A 17,029-nucleotide genomic window follows, 5' to 3' on the forward strand; every position below is an offset into this window, starting at 1 on the left:
AATTTTCTTTTACCTATGTCATCTCTTTCTGTCCTTTCTCTATGTCTCTTAGCTGATCTCTGTCTCTGTCATTTCTCTAGCTCCATCCCTGCTCTGAGCTACTACGTATGACTCTTCCCCTCTGTTTCTTTCTACCTGTCTCCATCTTTCAACTCTTTGTCTATATTTGTCCATGTCTTCTCTCTCCTTCTCTCTCTCTCTCTAGCTCTCTCTCTCTCTCTCTCTCTCTCTCTCTCTTTCTTTCTCTCTCTCTCCCTCTCTCTCCTTCCATCTCTGTCCTTTCCAGCCTCATCTTCCCTCAGTTTGTCTCTCTTTTTCCTTTTTCACTATAGTCAATGAGAAAACCACAAGAGCCCAGCACACCACCCACCATCTCTAGTCCTACTTCCGATCCAGGATTCACAATAATGTTGACAGGGAAATAGAGAAGGGGTTGCTCATCCTCACCAACTGCCAACCAGCTTCCTGCCATTCCCAGGGCAGGCAAGCCACTTAGCTGAAGCAACAAGTCACCCTGAGAGAGGTACAGGAGACAGCATGGGTCAGACCACTCCTACTATTACTACCTTCATTCACCTTTACCTTGGCCACCCTCTCCCCTCAGCCCCTGACAGAGATAGCCCAGGATCCTGAACCCAAAAGCCTTGGCAAGAATAAGGCTTCTAGGGGGCAGCTAGGTGGCTGGATTCAGGAGGACCTGACTTCAAATCCAGTCTCAGACACTTGATACTCACTAGCTATGTGACCCTGAGCAAGTCACTTAACCCTCATTGCCCTGCCCCGCCCTCCTCCCCCCCCAAAGAGTAAGACTTCTAGCCCATTGGCAGCTAAGTAGCACAGTTAGTAGAACACAGGGCCTGGGGACTTCAAATATGGCCTCAGACACCTACTAGTTCTATCACCCTGACCAAGACACTTCTGTTTTCCTCAGTTTCCTACACTGTAAAATGTGGGTGATAATAGCACCTACCTTATGGTGTTGTTGGAGGATCAAATGAGGCAATATTTGTAAAGTGCTTAGTACAGTGCCTGGTATAGAGAAGGCACTAGAGAAATGCTTATTCCTCTTCTCCACCCCCCCACCCCTGTCAGTGCCTGAAGCCATCCTCCTGGGAAGCAACTTCTGTGGAGGTACTGCCTGGTAACAGCTTCTGAAGGTGCTACAACTATATCTATTCATGACACAGAAAAGAAAGTTCCTTTCATCAAAGCCTTTGACATCGTCACATTGTTTGACATCAGAAATTGATGTGAAATTACCCCACCTTCTACAGAAAGCCTTCTCCCACCCCTCTCAATTCCAGGGCTTTCCTTCTGTTCATTCTTTCTCATTAATCCTACATATAGCTTGCTTCACATATATTTGTTTGCATGTTGTCTCCCCCATTAGATCGTAAGCTCCTTGAGGGGAGGGACTGACTGCCTTTTTCCTCTTTTTGTATCCCCATTGCTTAGCACAATGCCTGACACATAGTAGGTGCTTAATAAATGTTTATCACTCTATCGAAGTGATTAAAGAAAAGGCAATACCATCTGCTTTGCTGCTGCACCGGAAGGACCCTAGGGATTTTCCCCATCTGACTTGCAGCTGAAACCCCGGTTAGAATGTGAGCTCTTGGAAGGGGGTGGAGCTGTCTTCCTTTTTTATTTGTACCTTCCAGCACTTTGCAGAAAACAAGAGCTTGATAAGTGCCTTTTTCATGTATTCATTCAACCTACAAGTCAACCAGCATCTATTAAGTGCTTCTGATGAGCCAGGCACTGTGCTAAGGGCTGGGAATTACATATATGAACTGAAAAAGGGGATATTCTCTGACCTCAAGGCCCTTTATTCTGATGGGTGAAGATAACACATAAAAGGAAATAGAAAAAAGGGGTGGGTGGGGGAAAAAAGTTATATGCATGGGGCTGTGGGAGAGAAAGTCCTCTGGAGAGTTAGCAGAGAGCCCAGAAAAGCATGAAGGAGTGATCATGGCTGGTCTGGGCACTTCCCTTAAAGTGGAGGGTCTAGAAGAAACTAACCAGATAGAACATGGATATGCAAACGACTGTTAGATGCAGGGCCTGCTTTGCAAACTAAGGAGTTTTTACATTTTTAAATAAAGTTTTATTGTATTTTAAAATGTAAAAAAAGAAGCCTTAGCTTACCAGACCACAAAGATAGTTAGTGAGTGGACTGGATTTGGCTCATGGGCAGTAGTTTCCCAAGCCCTGAATTAGAGGAAGGGGCCACAGGGCAGAACGATCTTCTGGGATGAGAAAGATAATGGGGTGGGGGGCAGCTAGTTGGCTTAGTGGATAGAGCACTGGCCCTGGAGTCAGGAGGACCTGAGTTCAAATTCGGTCTCAGACACTTGACACTTACTAGCTGTGTGACCTTGGGCAAATCACTTAACCCCAATTGCCCCACAAAAAAAGAAAGAAAGAAAGATAATGGTACTTAGTGAAGAAATCAAAGAGTCAGAAATGGAACCCAGAAATAGGGTTTGTGGGGGAGAAGGGGAAAGTATTAGAAGGGTTGGAAGAATGAGAAGTGGTGAGGAAGTGATTAGTTGATAGTTAAAACCAAAGGGAAGGTCCTTGGCATTCAAGGGTGTCACCCTGCTTTTAATTAAAATACTAGTATTATTAATAAAATTACTAATTACCCAGAAAAAACTGAAGGGAATATCCAAAAAAGGATGAAACACCAATTTGAAGGGATGTCAAAGGGCAAAAGAACCTCCCAAGAGGTACTCAAGGCTGAGATGAGTCCAACTATGGGTTAGAAGGCTGAAGGTCAGGGGTGGTAATGGAGATTTTGGAGGGTTCCTAGACTAACTCTTGACTGAGGAAGATACCCCTTACAAGATCTGCACTAAGTGTTTATCTGGCCTCACCTTGAAGACCTGTAGTTACTAGGGACTTATTACCTTCAGTACTAAGGAACAAGGAAGCTGATCTGAAGGAAGGTAAGAAATTGTTCAAAGTATCCACTGAGGACAGGAGAAGGGAGTGGGTTAGAGTGCTGGTCCTGGAGTCAGAAAAACCTGAGTTCAAATCTGGCCTCAGACACTTACTAGCTGTGTGACCCTGGGCTAGTACTTCCTGTGTCTGCCTCAGTTTCCTCATCTGTAAAATAGAGATAATAACAAAAATCACCAATCTCCCAGGGTAGTTGTCAGGATTGAGTGAGATAATATTTGTAAAGCACTTTGTAAACCTTAAAGTGTTATGTCAATGCAAGCCAGCAGCAACAGCATTAATATTATTGTGATTATACAATAATATTAATTGCAAGGGCAATTTAAGATAAAAGGATTTATAGGTAGTGAGGTTTGGGGAAGACCCAAATGTGTTACCAGGAAAGAATGTGAAATGTCCAGATTTTTTATGGAAATTCTGGACAGTTCTTGTCCTAGGATGATTTACAGAGAGAAGACGGACAAAACGACCTCTCTGGGTGGTACTGTGGTCCTCTGAGCACTTGGTTTCTCAGTATCTCACCAGACAAAGCAAAGGCTGCCATCTCTGAAGTGCTATGAGATTCTTGTGAGTAGAAACTGCAACACAAATTCCCATTGTTTTAGTACCTCAAGGTTTACAAAGTACTTCCTAAATAATAAGTCTGGGAGAGAGGGAGGACAGATGTAATCAGTTAAGGTTCAGAGATGTGTCATTACTTGTCCAGAGTCATATAGTTGGTAAATTTGGAGCTAGGAGCCAACGAATCTTCAACTGCAAGTGACCTTAGAGGCCACCTTGTCTAACTCCCACCTGCAAAAGAATCTTGCTTCAACAAACCCTAGGAATGGTCATTCAGCCTTTGTTTGAAGACCTCCAGTGAAAGAGAGCTGCTTTCCCCTCAAGTCAGCTTCAGGTGATTGGGTTATTTTCTTGTTTCAAGCCTAACTCTACCTCTTTGAAATTGCAACCTGCTGCTCCTAGATTTCCATTCATTTCTCTTTCCCTCCCCTCTTTTTTCTCCTCTCCCTTTCCCTTCCTTCCTTCCTTGCTCCCTCCCTCCCTTCCTTCTTTCCTTCTTTCCTCCCTCCCTTTCTCCCTCCCTCCCTTCCTTCCTTCGTTCCTTCCTTTCCTTCCTTCGTTCCTTCCCCTCTTTTTCCATCCCTTTCCCTTTCTTTCCTCTCTTCTCCTTATCTCCCTTTTCCTTTTTCATATAATCCTGTTCATCTTGGTTATGTGGGGCAGTATACTCATACCTACCATTCACCTATCTGTTATCCTCTATGTAATGTTCATTGTTATCTTGTTGGAGGCAAGGCAATGGTGTTACAAGCCTTGCTGCCACAGAGAAACACTGGAAAAATATTTGTTCTGAAAAGATTTGCCTTTGCTTCTACAGTAAAGTCTGGGCAATACTAGTAAATGTTTAATAAGTGGCGTGATTATAGAAGTGCTGACTCTCTGTGTGCTGGAGTGAACCCTGACCCACTCAGAAATGCTGATTATTAAATGTTTATTGTAAGCATTTACATCTCAGAAATCAGCAACACTATTTTTACTGACCACAAACAAATAATAAAAAGAAGGAAAAAACTAGTTAAACCAACCAACATATTAACTGAGTCTGATAGTATATGCAATGTTCTATACCCATAGTCCTCCACCTCTTCAAAGGAAGGAGAAATATTTTCTCATCCCCTTTTCAGGGAGATGTCATTATAATTGGTCATTATAACCATATGGATAGCTAAGTGGTGCAGTGGATAGAGCACTGGCCCTGAAGTCAAGAAGACCTGAGTTCAAATTTCACTTCAGAAACTTACTGTGTGACCCTGGGCAAGTCACTTAACCCCAATTGCCTTAAACATTCAGGGCCATTTCCAGTTGTCCTCATATATATCTTGCCACTGGACCCAGATGGCTCTGGAGGAGAGAGTGAGGTTGGTGGCCTTGCACAGCTCTCCCTAACTTAAATCCAATTCAGTGCAAGTTATGACATCTCCTCCCGATGTCATGGTCCTCTTTGAGAATGAAAGACAAACAACAATAATTGTAGAGCACTCAGTCTGATTTTTGTTCTTTTCATATACATTATTGTAGTTATTGTCTATGCTATTCTTCTAGATCTTCTTCATTCGGCATCAGTTCATATAAGTCTTCCCATCAGACCCTTTTCAAACAAGATTATGTCAGCTTTCTGGTTTCCACATTCCATGTTGTCTCTGCATTTATGATCCATCAAAGTGCTCCCAGAACTTTTTCAGATGAATTGTTATGTACCTTGTATTGATGGAGTTCATTTTTAGAACCCAAGTGTAAAACCATATATATATATATATATATACACACACGCACATACACACTTATAGATACATACATAAATATACATACATATATAATACACACACATACATATACATACATACATATATATGTTAGTGAGAAGGACCTCTGATCACATTAGAATGAAGAATGCCGCCAACAGAGATCATGGTCTATCTCTGCCTTTGAAGATAAGGCCCAGCTGTCTGAGGTACATAGAGATTAAGTGCCTTGCCTGGCTTGAAAGGGGTGGCGTTGTTATGGGGCATAAAGAATGCTCAATCAACAGTCCAAAGACATGGGTTGAAATCCCAGCTCTGCTGTTTATTACGTACGGGGACCTAGGACAAGTCGATTTTCCTCTGTGTAACTGAGTTTCCTCATCTATAAGATGAGGGGATTAAACTAGGTGACACCTATAAGAACTGTTCCCTCTCTAAGTCTATGATCCTAAGTATTAGAATCAGTTTTGAAGCCAGGTCTATTTGACTTGAAGACCAGGACTCTATTCCCTCATGCTGCCTCTGTAAAGTCCCATTAAATGTTATCTTATTAAAACTCAGTCCAGTGGTCTATGCAACATGTTACATGACTGTGATGACCATGATCAGTCAATCAAGAGGCATTTATTAATCATCTACAATGTACTGATACTATGTGGGAATACAAACACACAAAAAAAGAAAATGGCCCCTGATACTAGGGAGTTTGTATTCTGTCAGTGGGAGAAAATGTAAATGTATGTAATAATGTAATTGACTCCAAGTAAAGTCAAATATATTTTCCAGGTGCTGTGCTAAGCTCTAGAGATACAAAGAATGACAAAAATCCAGTCCCTGTGCTCCAGCAGCTCCCATTCTAATGGGGGAGACAACATGAAAATGACTATATATAAACAAGGTATATACAGAATAAATTGGAGGTGATCTTAGAGGGAAGAAGACGCTACCATTAAGGGGTATAAGGGAAGATTTCTTGTAGAAGGTGAGACTTTAGCTAAGACTTGAAGGAAGCCAGAGAAGACAAAAGGTGGCAATGAAGAGGGCTAGTATTCTGGGAATGGGGGACAACCAGCAAAAAGACATGGAGCCAGGAGATGAAGTCTTGTGTGGGAAGGAGGCCAGTGTTGCCCATTGTAAAGTACTTAGAGAGGAGTAAAATTGAAGGAGAGTGGGAGACTAGGAAGGGGACAAGTAATGAAGGGTGTTAAAAACCAAACAGAGACTTTGACATTTGATCCTGTGGGTGACAGGGAGCCACTGGCACTGGCTGAGCTGGGGGTGGGGTAGGGTTGGTGTGTAACATGAATCAGACCTGCCCTTGTGTCCACTGCTCTTTGTGCTACACTCTGCCATCTTTCCCACTCTGCTTCTCTGTGCTATCTTTTCCAAAGATACTGCTCACTCTTAGGTGGCAACAGCAGGGTTTTATAAAGGTTTATTTAGAGCTGAGGGATCTCATTAGGGCATTGCTGGTTGCCAAGGGACCTTCCTATTGAGATTATGGGACAGCCTAAGCAGCAAATCCCATTGGGAATGCACTTTGAGATCTCTATGAACAAAGATGCTCCTCCTTCTTGGCTAATGGGAGAGAAGCTACACTGAGACCTAATCAGATCTTCCTGGGGACTCCAGGAGGGATGGTCAGGGTTAAGGAGTAACCTTCCCTCTTAAACTGTAGGGATAGAAAGATGGCAAGTACCCTTGAAAAAGCTCGCTGAAATTTCTTTTGCTCTCTCATCAAAGGAGGTCCAGAAGTCTAGAGAGGCTTGACACGTTCTTGGTGGGTAGGTTCCCCTTAACTCAGATCACTGGTGGACAGAAGCATCACATCCTCTGCCCTCAGTGTCCAGAACATAAGGACTGTGTGAGAGGGAGAGTGGAGAGAATTTTGTCCCCTCTCCCTGGTTGCTGGGAGACCCTTATAATCCCACCCCCAGCCTCAGCTATGCTTTGTAGAGGATGTTAAAGAGTCTGTGGGTGGCCCAGGCAATGGACAGGGAAGGGGGAGACTGGATTATAAAGTCCATGTCTGACAATTAGCAGAGAGAGGACTGAGAGAACAGGGATGTACTGGTATAGTGGGAGAAAGAGCAGCAGTGGGAGTGGAGGCTGGGAGTGGGGAAGAATCCTCCGAGGTCATTGCAGCCATCACTTTCTAAGGTCTTAGCAGAGTTCCCCCAAGTCTAGTCTAGGATTCAAGAATCATAAAATGTCAGAACTGTAAAGGACCTTAGATATCATTAGGTTCCATTTTCTTGTTTACGGTGGAGGAAGGTGAAGCTCAGAGAAGGGGAATGATTTGTTCAGTCACAAAGGGGAAACACTAGGTCTAGAAGCCAATCCAGTGCTCCAGTCCAGCACTCTCACTGAACCCTGATGCCTCTCCAAAGCTTTCTTATCATGATGTACCCCAGACCCTCACCTCTGCCCCAACTCCCTCTCACTCATGACTATGAGAGTGCAACGAAAACAGAAATGAATCAGACACAAAGAAAGAGAAGGAGAGACAGAGGGAGAGACACAGACAGGGAGGGAGGGAAGAAGAATAGTGAAATAGACACATACAAATGCAGATGCAGGGGAGACAAAAAGACAGAGACAGACTGACCAAGGAGACAAGGAGAGAGACAGATAGACAAATAGACACAGAGAAAGAGAGGGAAGGAGGGAGAATAGTGAAACAGGCACATACAAATGAAAATATAGACAGATAGACTGACAGAGACAAGTAGACAGAGAAGAAAGAGACAGACAGACAAATATGTCTACTCTGGAGATTCTTGAATACTGGAAATAGCCTCTTCTCACCTATCTGTTCCCTCCCTCCTTCGTCGACTTCAGTTATATTGTTCCTAAAACCCTGTCTTCTCCAGGGTGTTTTCCTGTTGAATCACAGCTCAGAGAAGGAAAATTATTTGTTCAGAATCATAAAGGTGCAGTACTAGGTCTAGGACCCTGGTCACATAGCTCCCAGTCCAGTGCTCTCACTGTGAAAACAAGGGGAAATTGAAGGTTGTTCTTAACCTAGTCTCTCCCTACCCAGACTGGTCACATGAGAAACTCTCTCTCCCTCCCCAGCCCTCAACTTGTAAGCAAGGTTCCTGATTTCCATGTCCATTTATTTAGGGGCCACCCTTAAATGTCTGTCCTATTGCTGTGTGTGTCTCTGTGTCTTTCTCATGTCAAGAAACCTCTAAGGGTGAGGACTGTGTCAAGATGGGTTGGGGAGAGAGAAAGGAAGGGACACAGTAAGGATGGTAAGTAAGGTGGTAATCACAATAGAGAGGTATTAAAGTATTCCTGAGAGTGATGAGAATGATGGTGACGATGATGTTGGTGATATTGGTGGTACTGGTGCTGGTAATGATGATGGCATAGTAACAATCATGATGATTTTGGTGATATTGCCTTTGGCAATAGAGATATTGGTAAGAATGGTGGATGTGATGGTAATAATAGTGAGGGTGATAATGGTAATGATGTTTGGTTATTATGACCTTGATGATAATGGTGGTAGTGGTGATGGTGGTGATGCTAATTATGGTTACTTTAATGATGATGGAGACTAGACTGTCAGCTCTCTATATCTGAATGTTCCACAAAGAGAGTATCTTCCAATATACACAGCCTCCTTGAGGCAAACTTCCCTTTTCTCCCCAACTTAGAATGTGCTTCCAGGAACAACTCATGGTCAGGGGAATCTTCAAATGAGGGCAGAAGCAACTGAATTCTTGGACACTTAGTCCTTTTGCCTAGTCCCCTGGGTATGTGGCCTTCTTTGAGCAAGGTCTCACAAGGCAATCTGAGCAGCCGGAGAAGAAAAGAATTGGATCCTTGTTTATGGAAGGAACCCAATTTCCTCAGATTCAAAGGGGAAACAGAGGGAGTGATAGAATGTTAATTAAGGACATTTCTCTGTAACTATCCCTGTCTCTGCTCCCCCAATCTCTCCTCCTACATTCCCAGCCCAGATGCTGTGGGGCCCTAGGCAGGAACTGCCAGATTTAGCAGAAATCCCAAGACATCTGTTCTTTCCAACACACCCTAGTTCCCTTAGTACTTAGGGGTTCAAGACTAACTCACCAAGATCAAATAATCTTGGGATAAGACCCAGGCCCTTTCTAGAATAAAAGGATCTCAGAGCTGGCAAGGACCTCAGAAGGCATCTATTCTAATTCATATGTGAGAAATCACCTCCATAATATTCCCTGACATGTCATCATTGAATTTCTCTTTGCAGACCTCCAGTGATAGTAACTTACCACTTTATGAGGCAATTCATTCCACTTGTGGACATCTTGAATTATTAGAAAGCCATACATTACGTCCGACTATTCTCTGCAATTTCCACTTAGTAGAGGGAGTGAATCTAAGAACAATGGATCTCCAAGAGGCCACTTTATTCAAGTCTCTGCCTTGCTGCAAGAGAATTCTGAAGATGAACTGAAATTAACTTGGACATCTACTCCAAGGTCTCCCGGTCCCATAGATAAATTATTTCCCAAGACTGATATAAAATTCCTCCTACTGTCTCTGAAAACATACAGTGTCATCCTCAGGAAGGGTAGAAGGAATCTGAACTCTCTCTAGTTGATGGAGTCTGCTATAGACCGGTCTCATAAGACAGATCAGCAGGGGTGGAGGAAGATAATTGTCTGCATGCCCAAGTGGTCATGATTCTGAATCTTAGCTTTCACACTCTGCAGATGCCTCTACCCTACAGCCCTCTTTTACTACTATTGGTGGGTCCCTGGTCCACCTCCTTTTCATGTCCCCAGGCCAGGAATGCTCACTTCACTCCTGATTTCACCTGTTAGTCATGGGACTTCCCCACCTTCTACTCAATAGCCTTCTCACCTTGCAGATGCTTTATTGTCCTGATTGGTGAGTTAACTTGTCCTTATTCCCTCTCCAGTTTCCCTCATTAGAATGGGGCTGACTTTTTTTTTTGCTTATATATGCATGCCCAATGCTTATCACTGTGCCTGGAACTTAATAACTAAATAATATGCCTGTTTATCCATCTGCCTCTGTTGTTGACTGGGATAGTAGATGGAATGCTAGGCCTGGAGTGAGGAAGACATGAATCCAACAAATCCAGCTTTCAACATTTACTAGTTGTATGACTTTGAGCAAATAACTTAACCTTTGCCTGCCTCAGTTTCCACAATTATCAAATGGGGATACTAATAGCACCTACCTCCCATGGTTGTTGTGAAGATCAAATGAAAAAATATTTGTCAGTGCTTAGTACAATGCCTGGCTCACTTTAGGACCTTAACAAGTGCTTGCTTGCTTCCTTTGTTCCTTCCTGTCAGAACACCTTATAAATTCTATAATGGCCTGTTGATGCCTGGTAGATTAGGAAGAGCCCTAGGCTGGGAGTCATGAGACTTGAGTCTGAGTTCAGGCTCTGCAGATGATTCAGTGTTGTTAGGTATCTAACCACACATGCACACACACACACACACACACACACATATTTCTGGTACTGTCTGATGAGTCCATTGACTTATCCCTAAGTATACTTTGTTCTTTCCAGAAAGTACTGAATTCACCAATGAGATGTCTAATCTGTCTCCAAAGCACAAATACTCCTTGTCTCCAAAGCACAAATACTCCTCATGCTTGGAGTCTCAGTTTAGTCTCTTGTCTTCCACTAGTCCCAGTCCCTGTTCCTTCTATGTTCTAAACTCTTTCAGACACTCACACCTCAAAAGACTAAAAATGCATTTTGGGAATCTACATCCAAAGTCACCCCCCCCACCCCCACACACAACACATACACACTCGACTTGGAGCTAATTCACACTCACTTTTGTGGCACCCCACTAAGGCCCTGTACCCAATTTACAACTCCCACAACTACTTGAGTGCCTAGCCTAGCTTGCCATAACCTTTCCAATTATATAACCAAGAAGTTTACTTACTAGTCAGTAAATATTCACTAAGTGCTTACTACATATAAGACACTAAGTGAAGCAGCGGGGACAAAGAGGAAGGCAAAAGACAGTTTGGGCCCTCAAGCAGCTCATGTTCCAATGGGGGAGACTACCTGCAAACAAGTATGCCCATACAAGATACATCTAGTAAACAGGGGGTGACCTCAGAGAGAAAAGATACAGAGTTCAGAGATGGAGTGTCATGTGGAAGGAACAGCAAGGAGACCAATGTTGCTGGATTGGAAAGTACTTGGAGAAGAGTAAGGTACAGGAAGCCTGGAAAGGTAGGAAGGAGGCAGGTAGTGAGTGGCTTTCACAGCCAAATGGAGGGTTTTCTATTTGATTTTTTTTTTGAGGAAATGAGGGTTAAGTGACTTACCCAGGGTCACACAGCTAGTAAGTGTCAAGTGTCTGCGGCTGGATTTGAACTCAGGTCCTCCTGAATCCAGGGCTGGTGCTTTATCCACGGTGCCACCTAGCTGCCCCTCTATTTGATTGTTGAGGTAAGTAGGGAGCCACTGGAGTTTACTTATTAGGGTGAGTTGAGATGGTTACATCAGTACTTTAGGAAGATCATGTTGGCAGTTCAGTGGAAGATGGACCAGAATGGGAAGAAACTTGATGGATAGAGATCAGCCAGAAGGCTATTGGTAGTCCAGACATGAGGTAATAAAGACCTTGGAATAGGATCGTGCAGCATATGAGCAAAGCAGAATTGAAGTAGCTCAAAAGAAATGTGAGACATACAAATATAGATATTCCAGCCCCAATGTTCACATGGACTATTTGTACCCAACCTGTGGTAGTCTTCTGAGCTCATATTAATTTGATCAGCCACTGTCAGACACACTGTACCTTGACTCCAACATAGTGATGTCATTTTGGTTCTCTTCAAGAATGAAGGACAACTGACCAATAAAGACTTTAACCAATGTGGCAGCTGTGCAAGTGGAGAGAAGACATAAACACAAGATATCATGAAGGTAGAAATGACAAGACTTGGCAACAAATTGGATATGTGAAGTGAGTGCAGGTGAAGTAAGGATGACACTGAGTTTGCAAGCTTAGGTGGCCAGGAGGATTGTGGGGTCCTCAAGAATAATTGTGGAGATTAAAACGAGGGTTTGGGGAAAAGATGAGTTCAGTTTTGGACATATTGAATTTAAGATATCTATGGAATATCTATCTAGTTTCAGATGTCCAATTGGCAGTTGGATAAATAAGACTGAGTGTCAGTAAAATAAATAGGTCTAAGAATCTTCTGCAAAAAGATAATTATTATATCTATGGGAGCTGATAAAGATAGTATGGTATAGTATAGAGATAGTATAGAAGAAGATAGTATAGATAGTATATGAGATAATATATGATATTATGTAGTTTGATAGTGTATGAGATAATATAGAGGGAAAAGAAAAGAGGACCCTGGACAGGGCCTTGGCGGACACCTACAGTTAATGAGCATGATATGGAGAAAGATCCAGCAAAGGAAACTGAAGAATAGTAGTCAGACATATAGGAGGAGAACTAGGAGAGAGCCAAGTTACAAAAACCTAGAGAAAAGAGTTTCTAGGAGAAGAGGGTGACCAATAGTATCAAAAGTTGCAGAGAGGTCAAGAAGAATGAGGATTGAGAAGAGGCCATCAGACTTGGCAATTAGAGATCTTTGGTAATGGTGGAGGGAGCAATTTCAGTGGAATGATGAGGTTAAAGCCAGACTGCAAAAAGTTTGGGAAAGAATGAGAGGAAAGGAAGTGGAGGCACCAATGAAAGACCATTTTCTCAAGGAGTTTAACCCCAAATGGGAGAGAATCTTAGGAAAATAGCTATATGTGATCTTCCATCATCATGGGGATGGTTGGACCAAGGTAGGCTTTTTTAAGGATGGAGGGGTCATGACCCTGGCTATAGGCAGTAGGGAAGCAACCTACAGACAGGAAGAGATGGAAGGTCAGTGAGAGAGCTGGAAGGCTTGAGAGCCAATCTTCTGGAGAAGGAAGGATGGGAGGGGAGCATGGGTGCAAAAAGAGGAGTTTGTCTTGACAAGTAGAAGGGACTGCCTTTTCTTGAGAATCAAGATTAAAGGAGGAGATAGTAAGGGAAATCATTTGAGTGATATAGGAGGAGGAGGAGGAGGAGGAGGAGGAGGAGGAGGAGGGGAAGAGAGGGAGCACATGGCAAATGGGATAAAGTTTTTCAGTAAAATAAGAAGCCAGGTTCTTGACTCAGAGGGTGGGGAGACAGGGTGCCGTAGGAAGTTTGGGGAAGGAGGGAAAGGTTTGGAATAGCCAATGTGGTGAGTGGGATAGTGAATCAAATAGACAGGTTTAAAAATACTTGGTTAAGGTTATGTAACAGAAATCTCCGGTGGACCTTGTGGGCACAGTTTCATGACTTTCTCCAGTTCTTTTCAAAACCAGTCGAGTAGGAGTAAAGAAGTAGATTGTGAGAATAATCCGAGGTTGTGGCTTAGAAAGGCATGATCGATAATAAGATAAGAGGGACAAGGTACTATAGTGTAGAGGACAGTATTGAGTTGAACTAGCTCACCAAAGGGTTGAGATAGGGGAGGGAGAGAGAATGGAAACCCCATTGAGGGTAAGACTATCTTTTTGGTTTGTACTTGTATTCCCAGTGCTTAGCACACTACTTGAAACAAAGGAGGTGTTTGATAAATGCTATCAATCGACCTGTCCCAGGGGTCTGGCTGACATACCTTGTTGCTATTTAGGACTACTCACAAATCATGGATCATTAAGTCAGAGCTATGACCACTTAGATGTTGCCCATTCATTTTTTCAGATGGTGAAACTGAGGCACAGAGAGGTAATGTGTCTTAGGTAGTAATTGGCATAGCCAAGATTGGAAGGCAGGACTTCTAACTCCAAAATCCAGCCTTCTTTCCACTACTCCACACTGCCTAATGATGGGGAAGAGGCTTAAATATCTCTGCTATGAGATGGGGTCTGACCAGTGTGCCCTTTGCCTTCTTTCCTCATGCTCTGATGGGGGTTCACCGTGGTGTCTGGGGCTCAGTACAGAAGTGAAGCCAGGTTGAATTAGCACCTGGAACACATAACTAATGAGTGCAACATCATGGGTTATAGGATGACTAGCTTCGCATAGGGAAAATTCATGTACCCCAGACACATTGAGACTTAATCTTGTCCCCAGTTCTGATTTGGGTCATAGACTGGGCCCTGAGCCTGTTCTCAGAATGAGCCCTGCTGCTTGGTAAAGACTAAGCCTTAGGAGCAGCTAGGCACTGCTTAGGAGCAGTGGATAAAGCACCAGCCCTGGATTCAGGAGGACCTGAGTTCAAATCCAGCCTCAGACACTTGCCACTTACTAGCTGCGTAACCCTGGGCAAGTCACTTAACCCTCATTGCCCTGAAAAAGAAAAAAAAATAAGACTAAGCCTTAGAGTCACAAACTTAGATAATTACCCTAGGGTGGTGCTGAGGGTGGTGGGGTGACTTAGAGAGAAGCTGGCACATAGTATAGGAAAGGACAGTCCTATCATACAGATGATTACGCCCCCCCCATTGTTTGCACTCTGGGACAAAGACCTACTTATAGCTCTGTACAGATTTAATCTTAACCATGTCTACTAACAGAACTCTGAGCAGAAACTGAGCCCTAACCTGCCCACAGACTAAGCCCTGATCCTGATCTCACATTGTGCCCCAACCCCAGCCACAAATTTAATTAATCTGCCCTCTGAAGATGTATTCTGTGCTGCCTGAGCAGAGCCACGGGAGTTGGAAAAACCCTATCTCTCTGTTTCCCGAATCCCCCAGCCTCCGCTGTGTCTGAGAGGGGAGGTCCTCCCTCCCACGCCTCCAGTGCTGAGCTCCATGGCCTACTTCTCCACACTCAGAGGGGGTGGCATACATTAGCCGGCTTCCCGGGTTCCTAGGAAACGATTCAGGGAAGAGGCCTCGGGTTGGTGCTGGCCTGGCCTCCCCCAACCAGGGCATAGATGTTGACACCACTATTAAAAGAGCTGAAACAGGGAAATAGCCCAGCAACATCTACCCAACTCTCCCCTGCTTTGGAGAGTCACAGAATATGAAAGTGAGAAGAGGCCTTAGGGACTTCTAGTCCACCCTCTTCATTTTATAGTCGGAAGACGAAGGCCTTAGAGGGGACCTTGTTCAAGGTCACGAAGTGAATTAATGACAAAGTTGGCATTTGAATTCAGGTCTCCTGATTCCCAGCTGATTGAAGCCTTTTTTTCTTTCTTTCTACTGTACCTTGGGTTCAAACCAGTCCATTTCAATTCACTGCAACTTTACCTTTTTTTTTTTAGGTAATAAGTAATTACTGGTGTCTAGCTCTGAGCTCAGGTCCTTTAAAGAGAAAGGAGAAAGAGAGAAAGGAGACCCTGGTCCCACTCTTGGGGAGCTGATGTTCTGACTTAGCAGACAAGGAGAACTCTGATTTTAAATGAGCAATATGCTAGCAGGCATGTTTTTAGCAAGGACCCAGATGAACTTCACAGTTAAGTAAAGGGGTTTGATCTATTTGATGAATTTACTGAGATACTGAGCCATTGGGTAGAAATAGTGGGAAGGACATTGGTCAGGGAAATTTCCTAGTCAACTCAATAAGTTTAGAGGGAGGAAAGTCCCCTACGGGGTCTGGAAATATACTTCTTGGAGGATGGGTTTGAGTGAGCAAGGCTGCCTTTAAAAGAAATTAGGGGACTGACTCTTGAGGAGACAGACTTTTATTCAATAGTCTATATAAGGAGACTTCATCAAGGACTCAGGGTCATTGCCCCCATTTTACAGCTGAGGAAAGTGAGGCAAAAGGAGTTTAACTGACTTGTACATGGTCATATAGCTATTAAATATCTGAAGTTGGATTTGGACTCAAGTCTTCCTGACTCCAGGCCCAGCATACTACACTTCATGTCACCAGCTGCCTCTTATTTGGAACATATTTTCTAGAAGGGTTTTTCTTTTTTCCCCTAAAGGTGAGGTGGGAAAGAATGAAAGCAGATTTCTGCTGATAGATACAAATAAAACACTTTTTAAAAAGTAAAACATGTGACCTCAGAAGGAAGAACTCCAAACAATGGGAAGAAATTACAAAGAGGTAGCTTTAGGTGTGATATTAGGAGAAACCTTCCCACAATTCCAGCCATCCCAAAGTGGGATGGGTTGCTTCAGGTGTGGTGAGTTTCCATTTCCTGGAGTACTTCAAGCACTGGCTACATGGCCACTTGTTGGGTTTGTTGTACTTGAAAGGGAATTGTTCAATGCCTGGTGCCCTTCGAGGTCCCTTCCCATTCAGAAATTCTGGGATTGTCTGAAGATCTTTGCAAGGCAGTGCTCGTCTTCAATGAATGATTTTTTTCTTTGCTCATCTCCAATTTTCACTGACTCATTTCTTTGTGGCAGTTGTTTTTAGTTGGAGAGTTAGCTTTGCCCAAAGCTTCTAGTCCAACATAGAGAAATTTACAATCAGAGACTCAAAGAATTTTGAAATCTGACTCCTGGTATCTGTTAAAGGCTAAAATTCTAGCTAGACTGTCTAAAAATCTAATGAGTGGTTGCCAGTAAATTATAAGCTTTAGCAAGAGTTAGACTTTTAAGCATTTATTAAGGAGAATAAGAATTTGGCAAAGAGAGAGAGAAAGGCCTACATTCATATATCTATTAAAGGGAGAGCACATTTCTTACTCCCTTCTCCACCAGCATCCTCAGGAAAAGAGCCAGAGACAGAGCGCCTGGCTCCCCCTTCCTCCTCCCACCAGCAAATGTCACTTCCTGACACCAAAGAAAAGATGCATGGTCTTGCCCTCAAAGACCT

This window comes from Dromiciops gliroides, chromosome 1 (genome assembly GCF_019393635.1).
Source record: "Dromiciops gliroides isolate mDroGli1 chromosome 1, mDroGli1.pri, whole genome shotgun sequence".
Taxonomy (NCBI): domain Eukaryota; kingdom Metazoa; phylum Chordata; class Mammalia; order Microbiotheria; family Microbiotheriidae; genus Dromiciops; species Dromiciops gliroides.